This window comes from Ciconia boyciana, chromosome 3, assembly GCF_034638445.1.
Source record: "Ciconia boyciana chromosome 3, ASM3463844v1, whole genome shotgun sequence".
Lineage (NCBI taxonomy): Eukaryota > Metazoa > Chordata > Aves > Ciconiiformes > Ciconiidae > Ciconia > Ciconia boyciana.
Window position 1 is genome coordinate 82,752,193 of NC_132936.1, and position 21,042 is coordinate 82,773,234.

General features: G+C 45.6%; 1 long non-coding RNA gene across 3 annotated transcripts in view; it reads left to right on the forward strand.

Moving 5' to 3' along the window:
- Positions 1 to 21,042, forward strand: part of LOC140649324 (uncharacterized) — a 98,093-nt gene that overhangs the window by 16,063 nt on the left and 60,988 nt on the right. For all 3 annotated transcript variants that reach the window (XR_012041574.1, XR_012041572.1, XR_012041573.1), the window contains exon 3: positions 12,601 to 12,726. This is a non-coding gene — a long non-coding RNA (uncharacterized lncRNA). The remainder of the gene's footprint in view (positions 1 to 12,600; positions 12,727 to 21,042) is intronic.

The window sequence follows — 21,042 nt, forward strand, 5'->3', positions numbered from 1 at the left end:
CATGAGAAGGGTGTCTCCTTTTGATTTTCTTGGCTCAGTTAAATGTGGTTTATTTCACACTCGGAAGAGCTAGATGCTAGACCTTAGCGGGGGAGAAATTTAATTTCAAGCTTGAACACAAAGTTTCGGATCTGTTTCAGATTTCCAGTTTCCTTTAGCTTGTGCTCAGCACTAGTAACTAGATTACTGAAAGGACCCCTTCTCTTAGTACTCCCCTTATTTATACTTAGGATGAGTGTGAGACAGAATCCCAAAGCCAAATGTCTCCCAAATTTTGAGGTAATTTGGACCTGGCTCCAAAATTTTCAGAGCTTTTTTCTCTAGGAATAAAAAACTTCCCTCCAACTTGCATTTTGGAGAAGTTCACACCCAGTTCAGCTTGATCTCAAACCTATCAGCCTGCCCTGATAGGGTTTCATTTCTCTACTGAGTTCTGCAGTCCTTTTTTTGATCAGCACTTTGTCTGCATTTTGTGTCTGAGCCAAAGACCACAAAAACCTTACAAGGATGTCTTCGTGGACTTCAGGGACAGCTACATTAAGCTACAACATGTGTTTCCATGTGCCTTCAATCATGGGTTTTGGCGAAGTTGTGAAGAAATTTGGTTCTGTCTTATTGAAAACAAGAAATCCTGGATTTGTTTTGAGTCACTCTTTTCTTCCTCCTTCTTGTGCCGAAATGTTCAGTAACTTATGGATGTCTTCCTAAGCAGTGTTAACATTTGATCCAGAAACCTTTGGTGACCTGCTGATTGATACAGCCACAGGCTAAAAAACCCCCACTTTTTCTGGGCTCACTCCAATAGCTTTGATCTAGAAACTGAAGAAATTTGCAAATGTTTTGTAATAGGAAAGAGAAAGATATTTTCCAGAATGTTGAGGAGATATTGTCCAAAATGAACTGTTACATACTAAGGTGGAGATGACATATGAAATAGTAAATACACAGCAAGGCTGAATTATTCATGGAGGAAGGAAATTGGCTGCTTACCTTTGGGAATGGAAATCTGAATGAACCTAAGGTTTTCAAATGAAATGAGTTGGATGGTTTCAGCCCTCTCCCTGGGGTGTGATAATGTCAGCATCACGTCTTGATCTCTTTTGGAAATGCCCTTTCTTTCTCTCCTTTTCCTTCTCCCACAGCATATTGTTGCAGTATTGTTGCTGTCAGCTTGTCACTCTGACAGTGTTTGCTGTTTCTCCCAAACTTAAGGTGAGCAGAATTGCAATTGGGCAAGCATATATGGAGTGCTCCTGCTTGGTATTCAGCGGCAAGGACAGATGTCTACCAAGCGGCTGGTGGGCATAGATTTTCAATACCACTGCAGTCTGCACAGATTTATTTTCACAGTCCAGTCTGTAATCCCTAGGTTTCCAGAGATGCTAAATGCAATTCTGAACATTTTCCTGTCACGCTGTGTGCATGTGTGTGCTCATTGTTTGCTTGTGTGTACATGTGTGCATGTGCATGCATGCGTGCGCATGCATGTGTATATGCTTGTGTTGGGGAGCCTCTGGGGTGCCAGGACTTATCTTGCCTTGAAGGGGGGAATCATCACTCTTCTCCTGTCTTCAGAAAATAGGATGGCACTGTGATGAATTGATAGAGAAGTCCTGGTCTGATGTGAGCTTTTTCAATCTCAAAACTGGTATGCAGATTCAAAGAGTACTTGAACTCATCTGTATTTATTGTTCTTCCCTCTTTGCCATGGCTTCTATTTTCTCTTCTTCCTGACAACCCAAACAAACAATGTTTCACTCCCTCTCCTCCCACTTCAGCTTGCACAGTAACAGCCCTCTGGACCTCACTGGTAGCTTTGCTTCCTTCCTATCCTTGTCTCCTTCCTCTCCTCCCTGCTCAATTTCTGTCTTATTTAATCCACCTACTACCAGATGTTTCCACTGTGCGAAAGGAACTTCTAGATACCTGCGTGGGAGGCTTGTCTCATTGCAGCAGGGAAACCTATTTGTTCAGGCAAAGGTATTAACTACACCTACATATGCAGCCATATGATTTCAAGCATGGATATCTGCAAAACACCATTCTGGAAGTTAGGTCTTCATTTGGGTTCTTCTTTCTCTGACAATCTACTGTCAAAAAGACAGCAGAGAATTACCGCATCAGACAAGTTTACTTCTTGCAGAAATCCCTGAAAGCTGTACAGAGGGCACAAGCAACCCTAGCATGGAGGGATGGGAAGGGCAGTTTCATTTATTCCACCTGGAAATTCCACATGTAGCAGGATAATCCAGATTTCTGGGCACTGGAGATGAACAGAATGGCCCAAAGCAGCTACAACGTGTCGGGATCTGTCCCATAATACAGGCTGAATGTCAAGAAGGATTAACCATTTAGGTAGATAATGAAAACTGTTACATTTGATAGGGTAATGGGAAATATAAATCACTGTGCTACATGACCTAAGGCAGCTACTAGCAGACTAGACTTTGGAAAAGACTTTCCCCATGGGCAGATGGGCAGATTATTCTTCAGTTTTCCACGGCAGAAATTCTCATCTCTAGCTCTGAAACATTTGCTACTGGAGGATGTGGTTCCCTGACATTTTAAGCTGGCCTGAGACTGGGATGCAACAGGCTCCCACCTTCCACCCTTCCTCCTTTTCCATGCAGGAGTCTCCAAAAAACTGAGAATGAGGAAGTTTCATCTGTGGGGACCCTCTGAAGGGTGAGTGGCGACTGGAAAAGGCAACCTCCCGGGGGCCGAGGCTGTCCCTGGCACCCGTTCTGGGAAGTATGTAAGCACCTCCATAACTTAAGGCAGATTTTAAACACCTTTCTATTCAGCATGGAGATGTTGATTTGCCCTTAATCCACACCTTTGTTTGTTGACAAAACTTTCAAGCCTGTTTATATATACTTTGAGCCAGGGCTAGTTGCTTAGGTGGGGCTGCTAGGTCTGGGCCAGAGCCTGAGTTTTGTTTTAATTAGGTCCTTAATCTGTCTGCTCTGCCATGTGCTGTGCACTTCCCCAGTGCCATCTCATGGCTCCTTCAGGTTTTATTTATTGACACTTGTCCTGTTTCACCTTGGATTCCCCTCCTGTGTCCTACAAGCCCCTTACCACTTACCTACAGCTGGCTGGCGCCGGGGCACGGCTGCAGTCCCCAGGGCCCGGGGAGCGAGCTGACCAGAGTCAGGAGTCGTCCCGCCGAGTGCTCACAGGAGCCAGAGGAGCACTTCAAGGGTCGGTGCGCTCCTTGCACAACATGTTTGCAGGCTCTGTAGGTGCCGGACTGTCTTAGAGAGGCTGGAAGAGGGAGTCAAGCAGGTGACTACCCAAGGTGAAGAGAGAATTATGCCTCCTAAAGTGAGCACAAACTGACGTTATGCCTAGTGTTAAGAGCATGAAGTTAAACACACACTCATGCATTTTGCTGAACTGGGTGCTTTACTGTATCCAATTAGGGGCTGATTCTGCAAGCCCTGTGTGTGTGAATAACACACATACATATATGTATCAGATGAGCAGATACAGACCGACTGGGGGGATGGCAGGAGAGGATGCTGGGGGAGCTCTAGCCCTTTCCACAGGCCCGCTTATTTCAGCCCATGCATGCACACTCAAACACTGCTGCAGGTAGCGCACGACTGTGTAGCCTTCTTCATCCTCAGGGCTGGTCCAGCCAGCATCAGCAGACTTCCCTTGTGCAGAGGAACCACTTGGGTGTCTCACTCTCACTTTTTTGGGTGCCATGGTATACCAAATCTAAGTACTGAGACTTCCACCTCATCTGCATTAAAACAGGACAAAACTGGTACAAACAAGCACAAAAAATCAGAGAGTTCATTGCACCACCCAGAGAAGATAATGGAGAAAATGTTCCTTTCTGTCCTGGTTTACACCTTTCCTTCCCTTTCCGATCACCTTGAACCAGCACTAGAGTGATTGGGTTGTGAGCTGGCTCTGAAAGCTAAACAGGCTGAAAGCTAACTGTCCAAAAACAAGAAGTGGTTTGTTTTCAGACAGGATCATGTGTGAAGGGAGCACCTCAGGCCAGTCCCCAGGTATTCCTGGGAGGGGAACCTCAGCACCGACTTTGCTGGTAGGGGTGATGCTCCCATTGCTGCACTCTGGACGGACCCAGCTCCCACTGGATGCAAATCCCCAAGCTCTGGTCTTCCTAAGGAGTTTGGCTGCTTTGTGCTGAAGTTTTAGCCAGCAATAGAGACACAAAGAGTCTCAATCCTGCTCTTCAGCCTGTAATGTAAACACTGCTAAACGTGGGTCCGGTACAAAAAGAAGTCCTTTTGCAGAAGAGTCGGATAACCAAAGTATTATATACAGAAGCATTCCTATTGACTACAAAAACACAGCACCCGTTTTATCTGTCTGCTCTATATTAAAACCAGTCATGCCAGAAGTTGCTCACCGGTTGTCTCCCTGATATGGAAGAGAGAAACTTCAGTTCTTGCTCAGAAGTAGTGGAAAATAAAGCAAGCCCCACTGCAGGATATGAAAACGGAGCCTGGAGCCTCTGACCAGTCAGGAGCGGCAATTTCCTGGCAGAGCAGCTCTATCCGTCTGCCTGCAGCTGCCCGGCCGAGCGGGCCTGAAAGGGGTTTCTGCACTACTGCTCTTCCTCAAGGGAAATCCAGCTGCCGAGGGCAGCTCTCCTTTGGAGTCATGGCCTCAGCATGCCGGGAGTGTCCGTCCATGTCCAGCTTTTCCCTGAAGCCTTTCTGCGGAGTCAGAAAGAAGGAGGAATGATACTTTGGTACCTCACACCTTCTCAAGAGATGCCAATGTATCCAACACAACACAGATAAAATGTGAAATAGTAAATACCGGTATCTGGCTTTATAGCTCATTTTTTCTGGATGCCTAACCTGCAAAGGGAGAGTGTGCGCTGCCTCTGTGTTTTTGTAAAGCGGTATGGACATTATTAATGATTTTCAATTAAAAAATAACAACAATAATGGGGACAACAATGCCTCTGGGAGTGAGGCTGCTGTGCCATATGCTGCCAGGCAAACACCAGAGCAATCTCTAGCAAGGGCACTGGGGGGCTGGCGTGGATTGTGCCTCCTTGCTAAGCTGACGTGAGGTGGCAGTGTTTCAAAATTCAACTGCAGCACTAGCACTGCTTAAGCTTTCCGCTGTCATCCTCCCACAGGGTAAAGATCATCAGTAATACTCTTCTGTAAAGGGTCATTTGCCTCCTGTTTGTTCTTAGGGTTTATTTAATAAAGCCCTTCATGGGAACAGCCTCTAAAATTTACAGGAGCTGATTTTGAGTCTCTGTTTGAAATGCTACTGTCTTGTTTGGGAGTTAGATACTGGCACATGTAAATTTTTTGTATAATTTAAGGTGTAAGTTTATACCAGTCTAGTAATATAAGCTATTTTACTATGAGAAGGCCTATGCTGTTTCATCTTATGTCAAATTTGGAGGTACTTAAGCTAAGCCAAATAAACCCACTCTTATGCTGTTACAATTGCTCAGTTGGAAGGCTCTAGTACTATAAAGCATTGATATAATGGGCAACATGTCTTATGATGACAATTTTCTCTATCTGCACACAACCACAGTCGCAGAGGATGCTGTAACACATCTGTCTGCACCATCACCTTATGTGCTCTGTGAGATAGCACTGTATCGGGCGTCACAGTGGGGCATACATCAGACAGCTCCAGTGCGAAGGGACATGGCTCTCGGTTGTCCCTAAGGAGCATGCTGGCTTGTAGGGTGATTTGCAGGACAGCCCTTGCAATTGCCAGGCAGCACCTCTATCTCTCTCCCCCTTTGTGACTATACAGGAGGGAGATCAGTGTTGGCAGATCACATCAGCACAGCCTGACACACAAAGCCCTGCAGCCGGAGACAGGCGGTGTCGTGGGGCCTGTGAACGTGTGAGCCGCATTCCCGGCCCCAGGGAGGTGTGAGGCTGCAGTCCACGGCATGGACTTCAACTGCTGGAACTCAAGTCAGTGCTCAGGGTCCAAAATCAGTCACAATGTGTTACAGGGGCATGCTAGAGCAACATGCATGACATAGCATGAAATGAGCACGAGCCTTCAGTGCTGCAGAACTGGCCCCCACCTGCATATGATCCTTCATTTTAAAGACCCCAGCATCAGGGAGATTTTCCCAAGTAACTTTCGTTAAAGTAGAAATTGCCAGGTGAGAGGGTCAGAAGATTTGCTGAGTGGGGAAACTATTTGCTGGGTAACTTTAAAAGAAGGAGTTACATAAAGTCAGGGTACTTTAATATCTCTTCTACAAAGGTCTAGGATCACAAATCTGAATCAAGTCTTGCTGTCTGAGAAGGCTGCTTGGCTTGTAAATCAGTCTCTGTTTACAACTGCCGGTGACAGATCCCACGCTATTAAAGATGATGTCATTTCGTAGTGAAGTATCTGTTTTTCCCATGGCAAAGACGGATCTGCCACCCCAGATCAGACTCTTGGCTCATCACATCTTGTTTTCTGCCTCCAGGGATGGACAGTGGATGGTGCTATAAAAAACAGCAGTTCTCTTCACTCACTTATAGTTCTTTAAAATTCATATATCCTGTGAAATGATGCTATCTGTTTGTCTCATCACCTGCACATGCTCAACTAATGCCCTAATCCATTAGATTTGACTACGCTTTCAGTGTCTTGCGTCATGTCAGATCTTGCTGGCAGTACAAAACTGTCGTGGTTTAGCTTCAGTCGGCAACCAAGCACCACACAGCAGCTGGCTCACCCTCCCCCCCTGGTGGGATGGGGGAGAGAAGAGCAAAAGTAAGAAAACGCGTGGGCTGAGATAAGAACAGTTTAATAATTGAAATAAAATAAAATAAAAGAAAAGAAAATAATAGTAATAATAGTAATAATGATAAATTGTAATGAAAAGGAAAACAAGAGAGGGAGAGAGAGAGGAACAAAACCCAGGGGAAAAAAAGAAAACTGAAATGACAAAAACATACTGAATTTGTATTTATTCCCCCAGAGCTGCACCACCAAAGATTTAAGTGCCTGATTCCCTACCATTCTCCAATGCTCTCCATGAAATGCAGGGCTCTCCAGGAAAATGCAGCTAGGAGTTTTTGTTAGAAGCCTTTATAAAAATCACTTCTGGCCTGATCAGCAAGTGTTTTCTAATAAGCATGTTCAAGAATGGGTAAAAGAAAGAATAGCTACACTTGGTTTAGTCAATTGTTAATCACAGCATATTTCGTTCACTCAAAGAAAGCATGTGTCCTATTAATGCACACATACACACTGTCTGTCTATCTATCAGAAAACAGGAGCAGGCACACATGAATAAAGTAAACATACATATTCTGCCCACCAGCTCTATCCATCTGAGCGGTCTGAGGCTGGAGGATTGGGTCAGGTCCCACAGTGTGCCAGCAGCACGCACCCTGCACCTCCATGCCTGCCTTTGACCCACTGCTGGGAAGGGCGGTGTGTGGCCACTGGGGAGACTGTGGTTCCTGAAATCCTACAGTGCTGCTAGATGTTAGGCCGAGCACCTACATTTTTTTGCATAGCAAAAAATCGCCCCTGGAGGATCAAAGGCAAAAGATACTATTTACTTCTTGGCCTACAGACTTTAGAGACGTTACTGTTGTACCCACCTACAATCACTGCAAATGGCTGCCTCTGAACAGGCAGTGAAATGCCTAGTTTGTGAAGTGCCTTGACTGATATCGTAAAGCGTCCAGGAATAAAAGCCACAGTGGGTCAAAACCGTAACTTCAGAGTCAGGCCAAATGCATGGGAGTTGGGAGCTGATCCTTTAGTGAAGGATTTACAATGTTCTGGCACTGGAAATTGGCACTGGCTCTTAAATATCTGTAGCCACTGTAAGGTCTCTTTCCACTGCCCAGACTGGTATAAAGAGGTTTTCGTGTAAATGAGATTTGGCCCCTGAGAGTTCTGCCTGGGTAAAATAATTTTGATTTGGTCGTGTGTTATTACAAATCTAGGCTTACTGTTGTTCCTCCCTGTATTGAAAACTGATGTTCTAGCTGGTTCTACCCCTGACTAGCCACTACCCCGGTTACAAAGGGACTTGCACCTAGTGCTGCACATAAAAGACACACAGAATACCTTAGATAACTTTGAAAGAAAGCCCTTTGCCCCAGCAAAGGATCTGGGGGTTGGTATTTACAGCAGAGAAAACCCAGACCGCGACAAATTGGAAAACAATATGCAAATAAAAGAATAAGCAAACTGGGGAAAGGGAAATGGAAATGACACTCCAAGGCAAAATCCTTTCAACAAGACAGCTGAAGTGAACACTTACTGTCTTCTGGATGTAGCCAGTTGATAAAAATATTCACTGCTGAGAAATGTCATTACTCTGAAAAAGAAATAAAGATTAATACTCAGAAATGAGGAAAAGGCTGAAAGTCCCTGGTGACTGAAAGATGAAGAACAGCATCATTTAGGCTTTGCTCGTTGTTGTTGCTAACTCTCCAGGGAGACTGGGGCTGTGCGCTTTGTAAGCTTTATTGGGACTGCAATGGCATCAATCATGTGCCTGAAGGCAACACGGCATGTTGTTTGGCAAACGATGCTATGTGATATAATGGGAAGAAAGCACTTTTTTTTTTCTTGGTCACTGCACATAGACTTGTTTCTGATCTCACACTGGTTTTATATGGCAATTTCACTGATTTCTGCTGGCATGTAAGGGAATGCAAGGCCAAGAGGTTAGGGTGGATACATATCCGATCAGTCATCGTTCATCTGAAAGAGTTCTGTGAATTGCATTTGGATAATACTAATGATTTTACTAATTGCAAAACTGAAAAATGGAGAAGAAAACAAAATGAAAAAAAATCATCTTTTCCCTAGATTCCTAGGGAAGAGAAACTTGCTTGTGCCACAGGAAAACAGGGCTTTATTCATTGTTTCCTGTGTTCATGTTTTATAGTACTGGTTTAGACCATTATGAAAGGAGATTTGGATTCAAGAGGTCTGTTAGAAAAAAGGAGGCATAATCTCAAGTGCTCATGTGAATAGTTTGCTTAGACTTATGGACCTACCCAAGGTATGACTTAGGATATGGATGTCCCAGGTCATTCCCAACAGGCAGTTTGGAGGCAGCCATCCCATTTTCCTGGAAAGGAGAGTTTAGCCAGGCAGATGCGGGCTGCATTGGGCCACTTGTCCTCAGTGCCAGAGAGCAGTCCTTGATCTATTTGTTCACTAATCTGGATACAGCCCTGGTGACCATAATTTAGGGAAATAGTGCTATCTAAATGGGAGTCACTGAGTTTCTTCTGGTGCTGCGCTATTGATGTCTTCGCAGAATAAACTGGGCAGCTTGGGGATAATGCAGGACAAGACTATATTTCAGGGCTGTAGAGGTAGGATGCTGTGGTACAAGCCCAAAGTGGGGGCAGCCTAATTGTCCTGAAAATGTAGATTATTTAAGGTTCGTTAACACTAACTGAGCAATTCACTGGTATCATTTTTTTCTGGATAACAGTCATTGGCATCGGCTAGCAGTTCAACAGGTACCGGCTAAGGGGTAAATGATATTACTACAACTCCTGCTCCCAAACTGTAGAGTCCAACAGCCGGAGTTGGATTCCACTGCCTTTTGCCATTGCTGTCTGTCCACCAGCAGCAGGTGCTGTGTCTTGGTGTACCTCATTCTGGGGAGGAGGCTAAGCCCTCTGTGGCTGCATTATGTGCAGGCTCCTGAATTTTACAGGTATTCCTGAATTGCTTCCTTAGTCCTTGATAGCGGATATATTTCTAGCTCACAAGGCAAAGTTCTGCCAGTGCTGGGAAGGGAGAGAGCACAGTCCTCTACCATTAGGTATGATGTCTAACTGCCTTAATCCATTGGAAACAATCTTCTTCTGAGCAGTGGGGTATGATGCATTGTGCCATGGAGGAAAGAAAATTAAAGGTTCTTGATGATTAGCCAGGGAAGCTGTCACTGAGCCCTGCCCAGAGCACTGGGAGACAGGGCTGGGTCCATTCTCACTGTCCCTGAGGATAACATAATCCGTTTGACATGAAAGACCTAAGTGGAGAGCAAGTTTTGTGCTGGAATGGTGCAGACCAGTGTGTCAGCATCCCCATTTTTTAGCATACCCAAACTTTCAGTGCACCAGGAGCCATGGCTGCTGTACACCAGAGCCAGTTTTGTTGTACTAAGCCTGCTCCCAGCATACAAAACCATCTTTTCATTTTATGTAGCAGCACTGTTGTACTTCTTTCCAGCACCTCTCTTCTACACAAAATTAATGCTGCATGAAAGTAAGATAATAAAAATGTGAAGTTTGGAATCCCTGTGGTCCTACAGTATGACCAAAGAAAACTTTGCTGCTGCACTTAGCGGGATGTTTATGTCATGTTTTAGGGAACCTTTAAGGAGTTAAAAGGTACACAGTGATGACATCTTTCATGTCTCTCCATCAGATGCCTTGGTTACCAAGAGTTCAATAGTGCAGGACTTTTTAAAAGATGGCAATCAGAGCACTAGTGTTGGACGCCTGGGAGGAGTTTGGGCCCCTTGGCATTTGTCCTTGCCTGTTGCTCTGCCAGGCTTGGCACTCCTCTTTCAGCCTTCCCTCTTTTGGGGAGGACCATCCCTGGACATGTCTGTCAGCACGGCTGGCTGGGAGGCAGCAGCAGGAGCAATACCAGAGCAGCAAGGGGGAGAACCAGGCTGTCACAGGCCAGCACCAGGGAAATCTCAGCAGGTTGGAGGGGAGGCACAGCAGACAAAACCTCAAATTGTGCCTAGATGTTCAATGGGATGATGGGCTGAAGCAAAGGTTTGGAGTCATCTTTTCAACAAATTCAAATAGTTTTGCTATTCTGAACCAGAGTGACTGATGTACAGATTAGAGCTCCATCAGTTGCTTTACGCAGACAAAAAGGTGTGTGTATATAGCTTCAGCCTTGCCAGGTGAAGGTATTTGTTGGGTTTTACTTGATTTGTTGTGTGTGTGTGTTTGGTTTTGGGGTTTTTTTTTCAGCTTTTTGGGCCATATTTTAAAGATTTCCCCCATAAAACATGAGAACTGCAAACCGACTCCTTGCAAGAAATGAAAGCCCTGATTCTGATACACTCACAGGACTCCAAGGGAAAGGGCTTTAAGGGGAAGAAAGAATATTATAAGCTTCAGAATTAAATTACAAGCACTGAAAACATTGGAACTGACATCTTTCTCTAGCTCAGTAAATAAGAAACCTCTGCTTGTCTCATCCAAGTGGTATCAGTAAGTAGCTGGGAGTCATGAATGCTACAGCCTCCTCCTGTGAGTCAGAACACCTATCTGCTAGGCACTTCTCAGGAACATTTACCTTGTAAACTCTTTCCAAGGAAGCTATTAGCATTGATTTCAATGTACCTTCCAGTACACAGTGGTGATGCTTTTTCTCTAATAGAACTTTATTGTTTGCCTCTTTGCTCACAGAGCTTTTCTGCTTATACGCATTTGTCCTAACAGCAAGCTGCAGATGCAACGGAGGGCAGCAGTCAGAAGTTACTCATATATTGCATTCCCCTTTTTCAGCACTCTCTGGGTTTATACTAAGCTGAATGAAACGTAATATTCTTAATATATAAATCACTCAGTGTAAGATATGTAGGGAGCAGGAACAAAGGCAGAAAAAGCCCTGCCTGCATTTGGCTGGCAAACTTCAGAGCATGCTGGCCTAGCATCTTTCATCGTTGCAGAATCATACAGTAACTTCTCAACCCTTTATACACATGCAGGCTTGTATTTGTGGTTGCAAAGAAAATCCTTTCAAGTACAAACAGCACATAAACTCCTCGCTGTCTAAGAATATCTCTCAGAGGTGCAAGCTGTCTCTATGCTTACTGCCAGGATATTAGCTCTGAATCTTAGCACTGACACATAGCCAGAAGTGTGGACATCTCTAATAGTGCATGCTAGTTGGTCTCCAACCTCTTTTCAAAAAAACCCAAAGCGTCACATCTATTGGACTTGATACATCCATAGACCCTGACTGAGAAAAAAAGGTACGTGTCTGTGTATGTACTTTCCCAGCTGTGCATTTGATTTTTAGAAGTGCTGAGCATCCATAGTGCAGGGAGGCTTCCCTTCGGGGTATAGAAAAGAATGGTTGCTCAGAAGGTTTTTGCCTCCACATGAGCACCAGCTGAGTGCAGTGTGTACTGCAGGCCAGGAGACAGGGAGCAGCTGTGCCATGGCACGCTGCACTGTCAATGTCACTGTCCCTGTCACCGTCCCAGAGCTCCTGTGAGTGAGCTCCAGCAGGAGCAGGAGGTTCTCCGCACCCCCAGGCGTCCTGGCTGCTTGGTGGGAGTGAGTGGCACTCACTGATAAAGTGGTGTACGGGCATCATTTCAGAACAGGGCTTTTACAGAGCTGCGTTTGTCATTTCCACAGTGTAACTTTCACCATCTGCAGCAGTCAAGCCTGAGAGCGTGATTTTGGGAAGAGGATCAATAAGGCCTAAAAGGCAAGAAAACAAACCCCTTAGGACAGCTGATCGTCGTTCTGCTGATGTGCAATTTCATCAACCAGTGACAGCAAAATATGGCTCCATGTCACAGCAGGCTTGGAGAAGGTTATGTTCTTACTGCCCCATGGAAAGCAATACTAATATTCCTGATCCTTTTCCTCCAAACAGACCCTGTGTGAATCTGATCTAAAACCTGATGCACCGGGAACAGCTGCCTTTTGGGCTAGACCTAAAACTGCATTCTGCCTTTTTGCATGGCTCAAACTCTCCTGCTGCTGGTTCTTGAAAATGAAGGTGAGCCCGGGGTTTCTGGGGTTTTCTCGCGGGCTCTGCACTTGTGTCCTAGGTGTTGCTGTGTCCAGACTTCCCATGCTGTTGTTTCAGAGGTGTCCACTTGCCCCTGGTGGGTTAAACAATCTTCTTCCTATTACCCCACAGAGTGTTTGGGATTTCTGATGAAAGAGGGAGCAGCAGTGTCAACTACTATTATTAGAGTGACACTTTTACGTTTACTGACATTTCCTTCGGTTTACAGTATCCCAGAGCCAAGTCAAACAGCCCCACCTCCTCTTGCCATTCTTGCTGCTGACAGCTCTCCCCGGTTCACCTTGTGGTCATACATTTCCAGGCAGCACTCTGCTTTAGTTTCATGGGACAGTCATGCCATAAGTCCCTGTTAGAGGAGTCAGCCAGGCAGCTCCTCCATCCCAAGCCCAGGCTGTTCTGCCTTCGCGCTCCTCTTTCTCATTATGGCTGCGTCCGGCTGCTGTTAGACTTCACCCCTGCAGCAGGAGGAGCAGCCAGAGGATGTTTGCACCCTCGCAGCCAGCCTTCTCAAAACATGCCTTCCCTATCGCTCAGCTGGAGGGCATAGGGTCCCTGGGCGGGATAGTACAGCAAAGCTGACCTGAGATGTCTGCTTTAGACGATTTAACATCTAAAGCAGAGACGATTTAACGATGTCTGCTTCTCCTTCTCTGCAACATCTGAGACACCAACCCTTTCTCCCATCACAGGGGTGGGAAACCAGCCAGGCTCCACCAGCCGCGTGTCAAAGTCTATGCAGCACAATCTGGGTATTTGCACCCTGGCTTCCAGTGACCCAGCTGGGTAAATCTGGTCTGACTGGAAGATGCACTTCTGTTGGCAGCCCGTGATGAAATGGTTTCATAGCCTCACCAAAATGTGCATGTTGCACAGAGGGAGAACTCCCAAATGCCCCAGGCCTGCAGCCCCCAGCTTCCTTCACCATCATCTGCTCTCATGTTTTTCTTTTCTCGCTATAAATGAGAATGTAGCCTTTGAAGCTGGATGTAAAAGAGTTATTTTCTATTGGTTCCTATAGGAGTTTTCTGTAGGAGGAACAATAAGGCACTGTACAAAATGTGTAAGTAGTTATATCACTCTGATTTATGCTGAAAACACATGTTTTAGTTATAGCTACAGGAACTATAAAAGACAGTCTGAAATACTCTCAAGGCTTCCTTTCTTTCACGAGAAGTGTTTCACAACAAAAATAAAATACATATATTCGCTTGTATTTTCATTGTGCATTTTCTAGAGAAGGGAGGAAGGTAGCATAAGACATTGTGCAAGAGAAAGCAAATGTAGGCAGATCTGGTTGTTGTCCAGAATTGTGTTTTGTGCCAAATGGAAGGTTATTCTCTCCAGGGCAATATTTTTTTTTACTAAAAATACTGTACTGTAAGAAACTAAAAAAATTACAGTCTATATTTACTTCATTAGCTTCTTTTACTTTTCCCTGTCCTTAAACTATTACTTGACTCCTTATGGAAAAGTCCTACACAACTGTTAAAAAAATCTGTAGGAATCATTAGAAGTGACTCTAATGTTAATAGGTAATACAGAGTGAGATGCATTTAGTATCTTGTAAACCATGTTATCTTCTACTCTCTTATAGAAAGGCGCATCTGCAATGAGCATTTAACCTCCACTGAAACTCACAGAAATGTCTGAGGACTGATAGTAGATTGCTGATTATGACTCAGCAGATCTGTTCTTCCTCTAGGTCTTTTTCTCTAGGTTTTCACCAAGTCCTCATTGTCAGGCTTAAATTTGACTCAGCTGGACTATGGACAGATTATCTGCAAAAGAAAACAAATCCTGCAGTAATGTTATTATACAGCCATTACATGAGCAGGATAGATGGAGATGGCTGGAGGAGCCGAGGTAAGGGCAAAGTGCAGAAATGGATGATGGATAAGGAGAACATGAGGCAGCAAGGTAAAATGCAAGAGGGAAATGGGAAGTCCAGGAGAACAGTGCTGCCTTGGGCACCTGAGTCTGCATTTGTCTGCAGAGGGAAACCACCTCCATGCTGGTAATGCATTACAGTGATTTGCTTGCAGAGCTAGTGACTCTGTCATGCTAGAAACAGTGCCGAGATGAGGCAGGAGTGATTGATAGTCTCTGTGAATACTGTGCCAGGACCAGGGGTGGGTGCAGCAGCCACAGTGTAGTTAGGGAAAGGGGGCTGTGCTGCTGTAGGGCTGCCCCTGTAACAAGAGGTCCAGAGCACGCATTGTATGCAGGGTAGGACAAATGTGGGGCAAGGGAGAAAATGCAGTCCCTGCAAAGCACACTGGGACATGCTGTAAAGAGAGGATCATACAGATCCATATAGACCTCATATAGGTCAAGATGAAGGAGTGGGCACCATTGAGCTTTGCACTGTGAGCAGTGAAATGCAGCTCGCCTCACACCTTCCCATATTCAGCGGGAGGACTTCCAGTGTGGGGAGCTCTGCGGCAGGGCAAGACCACCTTGTCATGGGCACTCCTTCACCGCCTTCGTTTCTCCTTCCCTGAAAGAGATGCAAGAGAGGAAATAAAATGGTGAACGTGAGGGAAGCTGCTTAGCTGGCAGGAAAACTTGGCCCTTTGGCACCACAAAGATGGAGGTCAGCATTAGCAGAGCACCAACACACAGCCAAGTCATTACCAGCCTTTGGCAATATGGTGGTGTGAGCTCCAAAGGGGGGCGAGGGAGTCCCATTGGCAAGCCAGGACAAGGACTCTTCCGTGGGAACTTGCAGGAGGCAAAGCTGCAGCTGCTGGGGCCAGGGGCGCAGCAGTAATCCAGACTCCAGGTGACAAAGGCCTGGAGGAAAATCTTGGAATAAGAGCAAAGAGGAAAAGTTAGATCCTTAAAACGGTCTGGAAAACAGGCGGGTGTGCTAGTGCAAGGGCTGAGCCCCAGCTGGCCTGGGACTGTGGGTCTGGTGGGCAGCGCGGGCTCTGCTGCTTGTGGGAGGGATGCAGAAGGACGGAGAGGGGAGGTGGTGAGGAGGAGGTTCAGGGGTCCAGTGGTGGCCAGGCTGGGTGTCAGCCGGTATCAGCAAGGAGACATCAGATGTCAATGCGAAACTAAGCTACTGGAGGGCCAAGTAAATTTGCCTTTGGCTAAAATTTAGGGTGGCAGCTTTGCAGCTCCAGGAGTGCAACCAGAAAGCATAGGGTCCAGGCAGGCCCTGGGCCAACTCCTGTTCCCCAGCTGAGGCCAAAGGCACAGCTCCCTCTGACTTCACTGGCAACCAGGGGTTTACTTCAAAAGAGGAGGAAGTGGAGTGCTCGGCTGAAGAAAGACAGAAGTGCCGGGTGGTGCTGGAGGAGTGCCTCTCGCTCTCCCTGCCGCTACCCCCTCCGGCCCCAGAGTTCGAGTTGGAGCTGCTCCTGCCTGAGTCATGCAAGGTGCTCGCTGGTGTCAGGCACTGGCAGTCCCTGCTTGAGGCATGACTTCAGCCTACGGGGAAGGAGGGGGGCAGCGGGGGAGCAAGAGCAAACGCGGCTTGGATATTAAGTCAGAGCGACAAACGTGCATTTGCTCTTAGGCAAAAGCCACAAACCCCAGAGCCCCCTCTAAGGCTTTCACGTGAGAAAACCACAAAAAAGGGACGACAAATTTGTATGGCTGCAATTTTACCTTAGGATTTGCCATCATTAACTCGGGTGCAGCCACTTAGTCCACCTGCTGCAAATGGCCAGCAGTGTCCTGCCTGCTGCCCGCCACAGGGCAGGCAGAGGATGTGGCTGTGCCACGACTGTGGCATTTTGATGGGGTAACACAGCATCTCTTCTTACTCACTTACAGGATCTAGTCACTAAACATCTGGCTTTTCTGCCCAAGTGGCAGAAAAGGCTTTGAATATCCATTACCCCTGTCTAAAGAGACAGTATTACTTTTCCTATCTTTAATCTCAGGAAGAAAGGAAACAATTACATGGTCTAAAGTCTTAAATAATAGCCTGTAACTCAGACGGTCTTCTCAGTGATTGCAGCTAGTGTCATGGCCCTCTGGAAATACCCTCAAACACCTCTTATACACCACCAGTCCACTTAGATGAGAAACAGGGCACCCATTTAATTTTTACATCTCTCTATATAATATTATTTCTTGCATTTTTTAAATCAAAGACCACACACAAGTCTCAGCTGGTTTCTTAAAAAGGCAACAACACAAAGTAAAGGCCAGAAGAAACCCTTGCCAAGATGCTCTGGTATTAGGAAAAGTTCACATCCACCACAGCAACCCCTTCAAGGGCAAGAGGCAGGAGAGCACCCTTTGCTCTCGAGGGGCTGTAGCAGGGATTAAAAAGGAGGCAATCAATGCATTGAGTTATAAATGGGCTTTGTAGAGGAGCTGGTTGAGATCATGCAGGTGAGCCAGTCAACGGTAAACTCACCATTGCAAAAAGGGACCGTCTGCAGAGCGGGACCTTCATCAGAGGTAACTCATTAATTGTGCCTGCAGTCGGCTGGTACTCTGCGTGCCTTCCACTGAGTGCTAGTCTGCTCGCTGAGCAGGGATCCACTCTTTCACATGCAGACACTATTCATGGGGCAATGGAAGACATTTTTGCTCTTTAGAGCGGTGCCTGTTCTGTGCCTTGCACCCTGTTTGCTTTCTGCAGTGATTACATTGCAGCCCTTTGTACTATTTTGAGCACTGTAATAATTTAGAGCCATTGTTAGAGCTGGTACCTTGGCCAGGAAATGCTGGATTTTTCTTAATTCCCATTGTATAAATCTTCAAGCTTCCATTTTGCTATTTGTACATATGATATCTTTAGTACAGAGGTGCATGCATAAGGAATATGTATGTGTACATATGCATCTCTGTGCTCAAACAACCAAGACTTGTATTACAACCATAACCAACCACTTAATCTAACGTTGCAAGCTTTCTTTCTCTCTCTCTCTTTCTGTATTAGTGTTCTTTATGTATGCTACATCTTTACTGTCAGCCTTCAAAGCCAGGGAATTGTGTCTCCTCCTATCTGCAAAAAAAGCACCTACCGTGTTTTAGAACGCTGTGCCAATAAATAAATCAAATAACAGCTTGCACCAGAGATCTGGGACTCTCCACAATCGTTTTTATCTTCAAGTGAATGATGTGGTGGAGAAAGCTGCTGAGCTTGCAGCTGCGAAGATTTAAGTCCTTTATTTACCCACTGAACAGATAAAACAAGGGTGACAGCAGAGCAAACTTCCCCGCATTGCCCCATGCAGACTAGGGCGAACACCTTCCAGCAACAATTCAATCTCCCAGCTCCATCTTTGGTATCATGCCAGCTGTGACAGCGGCTTTTTGTGACAGCAGCTTCTTATCACTGAAAACTGGCCACGAAAGAGTCTCTCTCCCAAAGGTCAACAAACAGATGTGCATAAAAAGGAAACCTTACAAATGTTTGAGTAGTTCCTGATGTTTAATTGTACCCGAGGGTTGCACCGTTGGTGTCAAGCACGTGTTCCCTTTCCTATAGCAGCACAAGGGGATTAACTATGTGAGGGCCATGTGCAGCACCCTGACTGACTGAAACAGGGCAACACGATTAATGTCAGCCTGTGCTTATTAAACAAGATGACGTGGATGCCACCACCAGCTCACTAAGTCCTGCGGTCACTGGGGCTGTAGCCTGGAGACATCACCTGTGTAGACTGCTTGCATCCTCCATGTCTTCCCGAGGCACCTGCACCTAGCCAGGTCACGGCCAGGACATGGGGCTGGCTTTCCCTCTGGCCTGGCCCAGGGCTTCTGGGCCCTGCAGGGTGCAAGCTGGTATGCCAATCCATTTTCACAATCTGCAGAGCAGCCTTTACTCTCTATACGTAGTTCAGCTAGGAGATACCTCCTTTGCCTGTAATGCTGTTGGTGAGGTAACCTTGCTAAATCCAACAGATACCTGATCCAGCCCTCCAGCTTGGCACAGGGTGTCCTTGCCAAGCTTGGGCAGTGCTACACCTTAATACCTGGAAGCAAAGTGTACATTTGAGTGTTTCACTGCAGAGGGAGGGACCGCACAGGGAGTTCAGACCTTGTTGCCAGCCAGCAGAGCAATAAAATCAAGGCCAGCAAACAGAAAGGGGACTGAAAGAGGACAAACTTTTATTGAATAAAAGCATTTTGCAGAGAAAAAATGAATGATTTCAGTAAATTAGATGAAAGGACACACACCTATAACAAAAAAAGAAAATTGCTGGAAAGCATTTCTTTCCAGAGGGATGAAATTCTCCTTTTTGCCCTCTGGTGATCAATGGTAAAGCCACAGTGTATTTCAGTGGGAATAGCAAAGCATGCCTGAAGACCTTCCCGAGAGAGAACAATAATCTTTAACAATTTGCAGTGCAACAGCAGAGAAGGTCACTCGCTCTCTGTGCAGGCTGGGGGTAGTGTGAGGGTAGGTCAGGTACAGGTCACGGCTTTCTGTTTAAACAGATCCAGGAACCCCTGTACCCTGCAAAACTGGTGGTGAATAACAGCCAAAATATTGTACCTGTTATTCCAGCTCATAGGTTCCAGTGAGTAAATACATGTATTATCTTGTTTCTCTGTCAGCTCTACAGTCTGTTCACCCCAGAGCCTGATTTTGTGGGTTCAGGGAATTTCCCACACTTGAGGTGGACTCCTAACTCACCAGCATCAAAAGGATTTTGGGGTTGAATTCAGCTTTGAATTAATGAGCTTTCTGTCACACGTTGCTTCTGGTTCTTCTCTTCTCTTCCTTTTAAAATGCCAGAGAAATCAATAACCAAAGCTAAGTTAACAAAAGATTAAAATTTGCCATTCTTACTGGATTTGCAACCCTTCTGCGAAGACTCATTGCAATTGTGCTATATCTCTACTGCACAATAACACATCTCACAGCTGCGTATCGTGCTATCTGACTATGGGACCATAAAATGGACTCCATCTTCTCAGGCTTAACAAATTTATTCACAGGAAAAGATAAATCATGTGCAGAATTGCCCCTTTCTGAAATAAAACTCCATAGAAAGAGGATTATGCGTTTCTCTAAAGCTTCTTTTTGGAATGATGCTTAATATTCATTTTTGCTAGCAAGCAAGGTAAATTTCACCAATTTGATGTCTGATGACAAATCCGATCTTGCAACTTTCTACATCTTTAAAAGTGACAGCTTCTCCATTAACCTAACTCAATTTTCTGCTGTGATTGAACCTTTTTTCATGTAATTCAGTCACAGGGCTTTTTTAAACATTGGAGCCTGGCATGCCCTTTCTTTGTTTCAAATCCTGTAGGATAAATTGTGCTGCCTCTATGTCCTCACGCTCTTTGGACTCATATTCTTATCCCATATAGAAGCTGGGGTTATATTTTTCCTTCCCCACATTTTTAATGCATGCCTTTTATTGTGAAGTGTTTGTTGTGAAAATTACACATCTTTCTTTAAGCAGGAATGGATAAAGAGGGTGGGGGACATTCATACCAGTGCTCTTGTGCACTTTGGCAGCCCAGTGAGGCTAAGCCCTGCCAGACCCATGGTCCCCACCCGCAGGGCTCTGACCCCCTGCCTGGGGCTGGTCTAGCTGAGCCATTGCAATCAGCCTGGTGCTCCTCCCTGCTGGCTCCCAGGCCCCTGCTGTGCTTGTGGGGCAGCTCCAGACCTTCACACATTGAGGTTATTTGGGGAATTACCTCTATTTATCTTTTTAAAAAAAAAAAAAAAAAAGCTGAAATTAGAACCAAATCCTTTAAGACATGCAGAACCAACCATCAACCTTTAACTTAAGAAAGTTTATTCTCAAGCAGTTATTCAATGCCAGTGATCTAAAATGCTATGGCTTACAACCTGGAAGCCATGGAAATTTCTATTTGGTTAGTAGCCCAGATCAAACAATTTTCTGGTGAACCCCTCCCCACCTCCCAGCTGAAGACAGTTTTGTTTCTAGTGAAATAATTAGAGGCTTTTTGATTTTGTTTTATAACCAATGGCATGGTAACAAAGGGCTGTGCCTGTGCTGGACACTTTTGAAGGACAGTGCTGCAAGGATGTGCAAGCTCCCCTGTGAAATTTTGGGCTCTCAGTGTGAAGGAACAAGGTGTATTTGTAAGTGCAGAGCCAGTACTGGGCATTTTTTCAGCTCTTTTTACAAGAAGTCGGTCAGCATTGAGCAGGATTGCCTAGGAGACACAAAGCAGCAGAATTACTGGGCTGGCTCCATGTTCCTAAATGGAACTGAACAAGCTCAACAAAGAGTGCCTGGCAAGTTTGTTTTCAAGTCTAATGATGAATAAACATCTCCAACTACAAACCCTACAAGCCTCTGAACACACGAACAGAAGCAGGGAAGA